Genomic DNA, 10,556 nt, shown 5'->3' with positions numbered 1-10,556 from the left:
AATTTATGGGGGAAGTTGATGTATCAGATATGATGCTGTATGCATATTTGAATGAAAGGAGGACTGAAATATTGGAAGAAGGTAGCGTTCAACATCATGGCCAGGATGTTGTTAAACGCCTATCTTCAAAATGAGGTTTTTATTCATTTATCACACATTCAAATTCCTAGGTTGTCCTATACAGGCAAGTGAAAGGTTCATTGCATTTTGCAAATAATTTTTATGAACAATGTATTTGCATTTTTGACCAAATGCTTATACCCCCTTGTTTTTATAAACATAAGTATTTTATCTGAATCGTTTGAATCATTCTTGTATATTGTCAGGAGTAAAAAGACAAATAGCAATAGGAAAAGCAAAGCTTTTGAATTGAATTCCAGATTGAAATAAGTTCCAGACTGATCCAAAATCACACGGGAACCAGATATAAGTTTAAATCTGTTCCCACATGAAAATAGATGATTATTTGGAAATCAGAATTCAGAAAAACTCAAGTGTGGATTCGACTGCTAACAATTGGAAAAAAGTTCGATTGTTCAGCTTTACATGAACAAATTATGTTGTCAATTTTACAAAATTTTTCCTTTGTTTGAAATGCCAGTAATTTTTGTGGGAAAATGTGTGCATTTATCTGCATTTGATAATATTTTATTTGTGATTAAACAAAATAAAATTACAATTGTATTAATAAAACTAATTTTCTTTAATTTGATCTTTAAAGTTACACTTCATCCTATATGCAAGTAATTCTATTTTTGCCTTTGTTTTTATTGTATTTATTGAAAATAAGTAAGATAAAATTTAATACATGTACTGTAATATATATTATCATCATTTTGTAAATGTGTATTTTAAATTTATATGTATTAATATTACAAACATAAATTCATGACCAAATGCAATAAACAATATTGAAACAATTTATATTTTAACAATTTGATAGTTAAATTATTTTCATAAAATATGCAATTTAATTTTTGAAAATTAGCTCCAATGTCTTAAGATAATATAAACTTCATATAAATGAATATATTTAATATTCTAGTTTTATATTTTTTATTAGTACAGTATTATCATTTTATTTTTCTTAATTTTTCTTTTCTACTTGTATTCTCAATTGTAACATGCAGCTTTTATTTCAAATTAGATTTCCAAAATGGCGACAAAAAATAAAAAATTGAAAGATTCAGAAATTTATGATTATTTAGATCACTCTTATGACTCTCTTTTTGAGGAGTCCGAGAGTGATCTAAATGATGTAGACATTTCAGATATTGAATCTCAGTATTCAGACGACTTTGAAAGCTTTGGCCCAAATCCGGCAGGAAATCGCCGCCGATCCGGAGGAAATCCCCGCCGATCTACAGGAAATTGCCGCCGATGATCCAGACACACTTGTTGTACCTGACGTAACTTTTGAAACACCAGTTCGTTTTGTTGAGCAGGTCACATTTGACGCACCGGTAACGTTTACCGCACCAGTAGGACCTGCTCGGCCTGAAACAACATCAGGACAGCCCGCAACGTCAGCATGGCCTGCAACTGCAACGACTTCAGCACGACCTGCAACCTGCTCTCGCCAGGCTTTTCCTAAGTCCAATGATGCTTCTAATCCTGATGATGAGTTGAAAGATGAGTTGGAAAATGAGTATCTTAAGGTTCTGCCACCAGAACAATCTCTCTCCAATCCTTTCCCGAAACTACCTGGCCCCAAAAATATGCCTTCGGCTGATTCTCAGCCAATCGATTACTTCAACTTATTCTTCACTGTGTCTTTGCTTTCTCTTATGGTGACAGAATCAAACAAGTATGCAAAGCAAGTCATAAATGGCATGGAAGGAGGTGCCCCCATATCTCCGGAATTTTAAAAATATTACAATTAATGAAATAAAGGGTTTTTAGCTGTTGTTTTTTCGATGGGATTAACAAAAAAAAATAAAATTTCAGGTTACTGGGTCACTTCCGGATGCACAGTGACGCCATGGTATGGCCAAAGAAGGTTACAAATTTTGCAAGAGAATTAAATGGTTTTACCCCGATGTGTATAGGTGAATTGTATCAAGGGGAGTATTTTTTTATTCCTCCGCCCAAGCGGCACCCATTTAAAAATTCCTGCTGAACGCGTTCCTAAATTCCTGTCGGAGTGTGCGCTGTAGGACAGCAAAAACAGCCGCTTGTAGCAATAGTTTACGGTGGAAAGCCACATGGCATTCTCCATGACTCAAACAGTTTCGTTTCAAGGTCCATTATGTAGTTTTATAAATGAAAATTTAGAAGTTATGAAAGCGCAAGTTAGTACACAGAGTGATGTATCTTCTCGAATTTTTTCGAATGGTACCCTGCATTCTAATTTTTTCGTGGCTACTTTGAATGCTTTGTTGGCAAGATAATCCATTTCATGATTAAAGTTTACAATTGAGACTCTTGGTCTTTAAAAACACATACTTTAAAATCATAGATCCTTCTATTAGGATACTATCAACAGTTCTGGTGCTGACATGTTTCTTTCATTCACGTCATTCCTAAATGTCTACAAACAGCAGTGCACTCCTGCAGTAGTGGAGACGCGAGTAACCGCTATTAATGAACAAACAAACCCAAGATGGCAGCCTACCGCTCTGAGGACCCGAATTCGAGTCAGAAAATCTCCATGAATTTTTCGGGAGGTGGTCCGTCTGGATATGTCAGGCCCCATTCTCACCAACCCAGTCTCCCCATTGTGGGCCTGGCTAAATCCATAATGGGCTAAAGCCGTTATTAGCCCACGAATGACTCTCTTTGACAAAAGAAAAAATTTATACAGATACACAGAATGTTCATATATATAACAAAAACCAAAACAAAAAATATATAGTTTGGTTATTTTAGCCTACCATTATCACTTTAATTGCGATACTCGGAAGATACGAAATTGCACAATCTGATTGGTCAAGTAAACACCAATTGAAAATATCTTTTAAAAAATTTAAGATATATTTTTTCCTAATGTTAACTCTAAAAATTTCATTGCTAAAATTGCATGGTTACAAAATAATTAATTTTTATGTTTGGGCTACAAATAGCTCAAATCGGTTACTTTTAGAGCACAACTTTGATACTTTTTGACTTTCAGATCTGGCAACATTGTTCATGCTTTTCGTTACTTCATTTGAAAATGCCGTTCAGTATGGAATCTGTTTCCCAGAGCTCCGATGTTAATCTATCTAACATTTTTGAAAACGTGACTTGTTTCACGTTTTATCGCTATTTTCCAACAGAAGATATAGCTAAAAAATTTTGTCATCTTGTGGGAATGGTTCCACATCCGGACTTAACCGGTTTTATTCCGCCTTGTCCACATTGTGAAGATAAGTTTTCCTTGATTTTTGCCTGTGCCAGGAGCGCTTTACGTGAATATCTGTTAGCTAATTCAATTTGTCGTATTTTTCAGGTGCGATGGAGAAGAGATTAGATCAGTCAGAGAAGTTCGGATTTAATTACCGCTGTTTGAAATTAAAACTAAAGGAAAAACATAGGAGACGAACTGGCGGCTTCGTCTGGCGATCGAAGTGTACGGGCAGGCTGTCTTGTACTCAAAATACGTTTTTTAAAAATTCTAAACTTTCTGCTCAACAGGTATGATATCGTGTCATTGGCGTTATATTTTCTGTAACCACATTTTTCTTTCCTTTGTTCTGTCTCTCTCCTCTTTTTAGAATGTTGGCTCAGAACTTCTTTCGTCTTAGAGTCACCTGGTGACTCATACCTGAGACAAAAGAAAATCAATGGCCCGAGGGGTAAACAAGATCAACAGATTGGACAACTTACAAGGGAATGTTGGGAGTGTCTTTCAATAAATTTTAATAAAATTTAGTTAATAATTACATTAAAGGTAAAAAACTCTATATTAAATTTGTAATATTTACTCAAAGTGTTACTCAGGATTAATAGCAATCAAATGCCGTAGTATTTTATAGTAGTTTAACACGTGCAAATTTTTAGTTGTAATTGCATGGAGTAAATGAGAATTTTTTTTATTTAACAGGTCCTAATGCTGATATATGCATAGATCATACAGCAGCCAGTCACCCTCGCCGCAACAAAATGCGGCGTGGCCATACAAACAGCAGTAGATTGGTTTAATTTCTGCCGTAAAGTTGCAGAGGTTTTCGTGTCTCAGAAACAAGACATCAAGGTTGGCGGTAAAGGCCTACACAGGGAGGTGACGATCAACCCATGTTTTTTTTTAGATCGACGAAACCTTTACCAGGAGACAGAAATACAATCTCGGGCGCGTAACCAAAGGCACCCAAATAACTATATTAGGTGCCTATTGTCGGGAAACAAAAGAGGTTGTGTACTGGCATGTAAGTAGTAACGAAACATTATTTCCTGTTATTATTTACTTTTAGTAAACGTTTTGTGCTATATTTTCTCATATTCTTTCAGGTGGACAACAAAAGCAGGAGAGTTATTTAGGAGCACATGTTAAGATGCATTGCTCAGGACTCCATCATTCTTTTCGACAGCGCCCCACAGTATCGCGGTTGTACGACGATGGGCTTCTCAGAACACAAAACAATTAATCACAGCCAGCAGGGCCCCAGGAGGTAAATAGGATGAAACTGTGCTATGTGTTAAGTGAAAGAAATGAACGAGCGTTAGTGAATAGGGTATCAAAAAGTGACATATTTCTTTTTTTATTTATGCAGATTCGTCGACGTCGATGATCCCGAAGTTCACACTCAAAACATCAAATGTCAACATCGCTGGCTGAAGAAGTCGATCAAGTCGCTCCGCACGGACAGGAACTTGCAGAGCTATACATGCACATACATATACAGGACGCGGTTCCTGAACCAGTTGCCAACACCATCGGCAAGATTCCGGCAGTTCCTCGAGCATATTGTAGCCGTCTACCCGGGCCCCGGTCGTGAGAGTCTAAAACTGAAGACTATCGGTGTGCCCGTAGACAAAGATCAGCCGCCAGACGAGCCCTATTTTGATGTTACTAACAAAGAGAAAGATGATGACCCCCCAGTGAGTAGTGCAGCATGTGTATAGTGTGCACGACCAAAGGATAGTTCTTTGCAGATGTGAAACCTGGATTATGTGACTTTTCAGACATCAGATGCAACCAACACTTTTGTATTCAACCCGAAGGACCTAGCGGAAGCGGAAACCAGCAGCGTCAGTGCATCGTAACCAAGATGTCGTCAGATAGCGAGAGGACAGTGCCTCTTCTTGCAGAAGACGCAGGGGAGGTGCAGTGAAGGTGAGTGTCTGTTTTCTTCGCTTTTTACATCGGCAGTTAAGCTTAGTTTGGTATACCCTTAGTTCACACAGCGTGATTCGCAAAACAGTTCAGCTTTTTCTCTAGCAAAAAAATTTCGCCACCAATCGTATTCTCACTAGTTGTCACGTGATTCTCGTTGTTTTCGAGATGGCTACAGAAACTTTCTTACGCAATAGAGTAAATGTTGTAATTACAGATTTTTAATATTCCTCTCACCCAGCATTGTTTTCTTTCGACGTGGTTAACTACAGAATATCAAAAACGGCCATTTTGGTTTTCTAGATGACGTTTTTGCTGGCTTGCAAATGATCAGCTGCTTAAAATTTGCACTCGCTTTTCGCTTTTAGTTGTATGGGTAAATTTCGCTAAGCAAACAAAAATCGGGTACTTTTCACATTGGTTTTCGATATTCGCTCAGTATAAACTAAGCTTTAAGCCTGATTTGAAACCTGGATTATAATTTTTCGGACAACATCAGGCGCCACCAGCTCCATCCTCCCCAATAAAAACGTGGCTCTGAAAAGAGCTGTTTGGTCACTAGATTACGGTAATCTAGCAATTCCGTTTCCGGTTGTCGGAAACGTTGGTAAATATTACCATTCTACTTTCCTTCTGTCGCGACTGCCCCTTCTACGAGATGTTCCACTTCGTCCTTTGCCGCTCTTAGATCATCCTCTTTCTTTTTCCCCTGCCGTCCAAAAAAATTTTCTTTCTTTCTCTTTTCCAAAAAAGTTTTTTCTCTCTGGCATCCTTCTTGCATCCATCGTCTTCTTCTCACCTTTCTCGCCCTCGATCTGTTCGAATGTCATTTCTTACTTTGCTGAAGTCATTGAACACATCGACGGCAGTCAGTTTCTTCCTCCAACACGGAAGAAGTGAGAACGCGTTTTCTGTTTTGTCTTTCACCACGATCGTCCATGATCTTCTTTTTCCTCGCAACGAAAGCAAAAACCTGAATTTGATGTTTCGAATGACGTTTAAAAAAACGATTCTGTTCTACGTCGATCAAAAATTTAAATTTAGTTTTTGTTTTTTCTTTGATACGAGACAGTTGTAATTACATTAGCGTTATTTAAAATGTTTGTGGCAGTAATTTAAAAAAATATAATGTCTTAATTTAAGAAAATTTCATGAATAATTTTAATGTTTTTGCAGTTTATATATTGAGAGCGTGAAAAACGTCAACGTGGTGTAATATTCTTACTTCTAATCGATAACAAATGCTTTCGTGTTAAGGTGATCAGTATCAAGGAAACAAATTTTTTCAAATAATTGTAAAAGATAATATTTTAATTAATCCAATCAAAAACAGTTTCCTTGTAACCTTAATTAAGTAAAAGTAAAAGTAAGTAAAACCTTAAAGTAAACAGACTTAAATTGAATTACTTATACTACATTTACACTCATTCTGAAATGGATCCCCTGTGGACTGTAAACGATCAACTACCAAAAGAGAAAACTACAGTAGAGCGTTGTTTATCCGAATCAATTGGGGACAGGAAAAAAAAATATTTTAATTAATCCAAGCAGACGATATTGTTATTATGAGTTACGCGCGCAATATTCTGATACCAATTTCATCAAAGAATTAACTGACAACAAATACTGTATACTAAACGATCGAGGACAAATTACAATAGAATGTTTACATTAAACACTTCAGATATAGTCAAATTTTATAATAATTTTTATTTACGAGCTTGAGAATGCATTTAGGCAAGACCTTGAACAGGATTTTAATTAACCTCTGAATAACAGAAAAAACGTAACTCTCGTGCACATGTTTGTTCTTGTAAATCATCAACATTTTAACTATTGTTATAGCAAATACCTGTAAATTAATAATCATCATCTGTATTTTATCAATCGTCACAATTTCTGTGCTTCTCATAACCATGTAAGTTAAAAATTTTTACAGATTTTGTAACAGTGCAACTAAACAGTTACATCACAAAGAGCTGATAAGGGACTCTAAGTTCGAAATACATAGTCTAGGAAATAAAAATGTGATTTTCTAAAGCTTGTCCTGTTTCTAATTGATAGTGTAATAAGTCTAGCGGTAAAGATGTATATTGCGCATTTTAAGTAACTAAACTTTATAAAATAACGTGTTTTTAAAAAGTCGCTCTTTTAAAAATAATTCTTTGCGTTGACGAGTCATTTCTCTTTGTCATTGTCATCCTTTGAAATAAAAAAGTATCATATACGTAATTTGATTTTGAGGAAAGGTATCTTGTTGATTTGGCTTTCTTGGTTTGACGGCGCAATTATAACAAACAGTATCGTGTAACTTCTTACGTTTAAGTTGTGTATTGTCTGCCACTTAATACATGTTTGAAATAGTTTTTAATTACTTTGTTTGTTTACTATATTTAAATAAAAATGTGTGCGAGTTTTACTCATGTGACTTTTTCCAAGCCAAAATTGTAATTTTTTCGATCACCGATATGAAATTTCGTTATGCATTGCTCCGTGAGTAAAGCTGTGTCTTACGAAACTAAGATATTAATTACAATATTCATAAAGCTAGTCCATGGTTAGATTGTTTATTTCTAATTTTTTTGTCTTTTTTCGATAAAATATAAAGATATATTGTTTAGTAACTAAATAGTTTTATTGTCGGCGTATTGTTATCCGCGTTCTAAACTACACTTATTTTATACCAGTCTAAGAGTAATCACACGATATTCAATAGAATAAAATATCTGAAATGAATTCTTAAGTGGGCTGTTGATGCTGAGGATCAACGTCGTTTTAACTTTACCATAAAATTGCGCTTGCTGTAAAACACACCAGACTGACGTTTGTTTTCCTATCTGACATACCTAAATGTACTAGTACCTATAATAGTAATAAGTTTTTGCTTACATAAACTATATATGTAGAAGGCTGTCCATTAATTAGGTCTGTATTTTCTTTGAAATCTTCCCCCCAGTTGTCAAAGTTTCCATAACTCCTCTCCTCTTCGGACGTCCAACAAAACTCGACCTTCCTCAAAACCTTTATGCATTTTATTATTCATAAAGTGATAAACTGTATAAAATTTAATGAAATAAAGCAAACGTTCATTGAAGTCCAACCCCTCCCTTCCTCCCAGTGTGAACGTCATTTATGTATAGCCCCCAAAAGTTTTGTAATGATTCAAACCTTACTAAAACGTGGTTTACACTAAATTAAAATAAATAAGCACAAAATGAAAACAATATCTGTTGTTTATTCTTTATCAGCAAAAGTTCTAATCTCACTAAGACAGTTCTAATCAACAAAGTTCTAAAACGATTTCTTAGGTGAAATTTACGATTTATGCATCCATTTCATTAAAAAAAATTTTCTTTCCACTTCTTTCCCAAGACTACAAATATTCAAGTACAAAGTAAACGATTTCTACTTAAGTAGTAGTTAAATAATTTAGAGATTGAGGAATTAGGGATATAAAACCCTGCTGCAAGAATAAGAATTTTACTTAAACTGAACCACTCTAGCCAAGAACAATGAAGACTGATTTTTTGGTAATGTTATATGTAATAGACAGAAATTTTCCCAGTTCAACAAGAGTAACTGAAAGACTGTAAATTTTAAAAAATTTCCTTGGACACCTGGTCCTGGTCTTTAAAAATGTCAAACAAATCTATTAAGTTTACCATATTTACATTCCTATAGCTATGACAAGAAACGTTTGAAATTTATAACCCTGTCACGTCCTTTGAGGTTTACTTGTGATGCGACAAAACAGGCATTTTAGAATACACACAGTTTTAGCTTTTATATTATTATTTTAAATAATTTTTATCTGTATATATATTAAAAGCAAAATGTCTCGTCATCGCCCCACACAAAATAAATTTAAAAATTAATTTTATTTATAAGTTGAAAATTTAAACAGTTTTTAAATCGTTTATAAGCGTGAGATATCCGAAAACAATCCAGAGAATGCATCATTTTCTTCATGCTGTTTGCCAGTCTTTACCCCTCCCCAGGATTACTAAGTAGTTCGTAGGGCTGGTTTTGAAAGAAAGGCTTATTGAGTAATTTTGAATTGTGTTGCGCGAATAATATTGCTCCCAGTTTGCTCAAGTTTCCGTAATCTAAAATGTATAAATTGTATAAAATTTAATGAAATAAAACGGATGTCCACTAATGCTCAAACCCCCCCCTGTCCGACTTGTCATAACTCCCTCCTTCCTTTCCAATGTGGACGTCATTTATGAAAAGCCCTATGGGAATGGTTGATCTCTTAGGCGCGAATTATCTTAAACTATGTGATTGGTAGATTTTTAGCGCAGAAATTTCTCACGTCGTGAATGGCTGGTAAGTGCGAGCCTGTCTATAAAAGGCATCACACGTAAAATTTCTGTTACTTCTGCTTTTGCATTTATTGTTTTTACTAATATACCATCTTACTTTCAATTTAAAATGGCTACAATTTGCTCGAGATGCGAGTACAACTATTTCGAAGAAATGGCGTTCTCCGAAGAGCGAATTAAAGAAGAATTGCTACGCCACAGCATTTGGTGGAACGAAGCCAACTGCGGTCGGTGTGGCAACCTTCTACGAGTGGAGGGACGAGAATTATTCCGCTGCGGAAAAGTAATCAGGAGAGGTAAGAAGCGTGCAGCACCTTGCGGGTGGAGCAAGTCCATATGGGCGAGCCCTTTTTTTGGCCATTCTAATCTCTCTCTTGTTACCCTGTGGAGATTTATTTCTCCTTATTGGTATGGAAGCCTCCGAGACAAGCTACACTAAGTCCATTTCTCGGCCTTTCGAGGCAAAGCATTGTGGATTGGTACTCTTTTTATAGAAAAGTATGCATCCACGATGTGTCCTCCCAAACAGAGAAACTCGGAGAAGGCCGGGTTGTCGAAGTAGATGAAGCAAAAATCGGACAGCGGAAGTACAATAAGGGGAGGATAATCGAAGGTCAGTGGATCTTCGGGGGTATCGAGAGGGAGTCTCGAAAAAATCTCTGGTACCGGTGGAAACACGCGATAGCCAAACATTACTTTCGGTCCTGAAGGAGTGGGTGCTTCCGAGGACAACAGTTATTAGTGATTGCTGGAAAATGTATGATTGTCTTTAAAATGAAGGCTTTCATCACCTGACAGTTAATCACAGGTATAACTTTGTTGATCCCCAGACGGGCTCCCACACCAACACGATCGAGAGGATGTGGCGGAAGGTGTGCACAAACGTTCCCCGGTACGATGTTCTGAAGGAACACATGGTCGGATATTTGGCTGAATATCTTTTTAAAGCCAAATATCCCGACCCGGCGGCTCGACGA

This window comes from Centruroides vittatus, unplaced genomic scaffold (assembly GCF_030686945.1).
Source record: "Centruroides vittatus isolate TY-2023 unplaced genomic scaffold, ASM3068694v2 contig_997, whole genome shotgun sequence".
NCBI lineage: Eukaryota > Metazoa > Arthropoda > Arachnida > Scorpiones > Buthidae > Centruroides > Centruroides vittatus.
The sequence above is the reverse complement of the archived record's forward strand: the minus strand, read 5'-3'. Positions refer to the sequence as shown.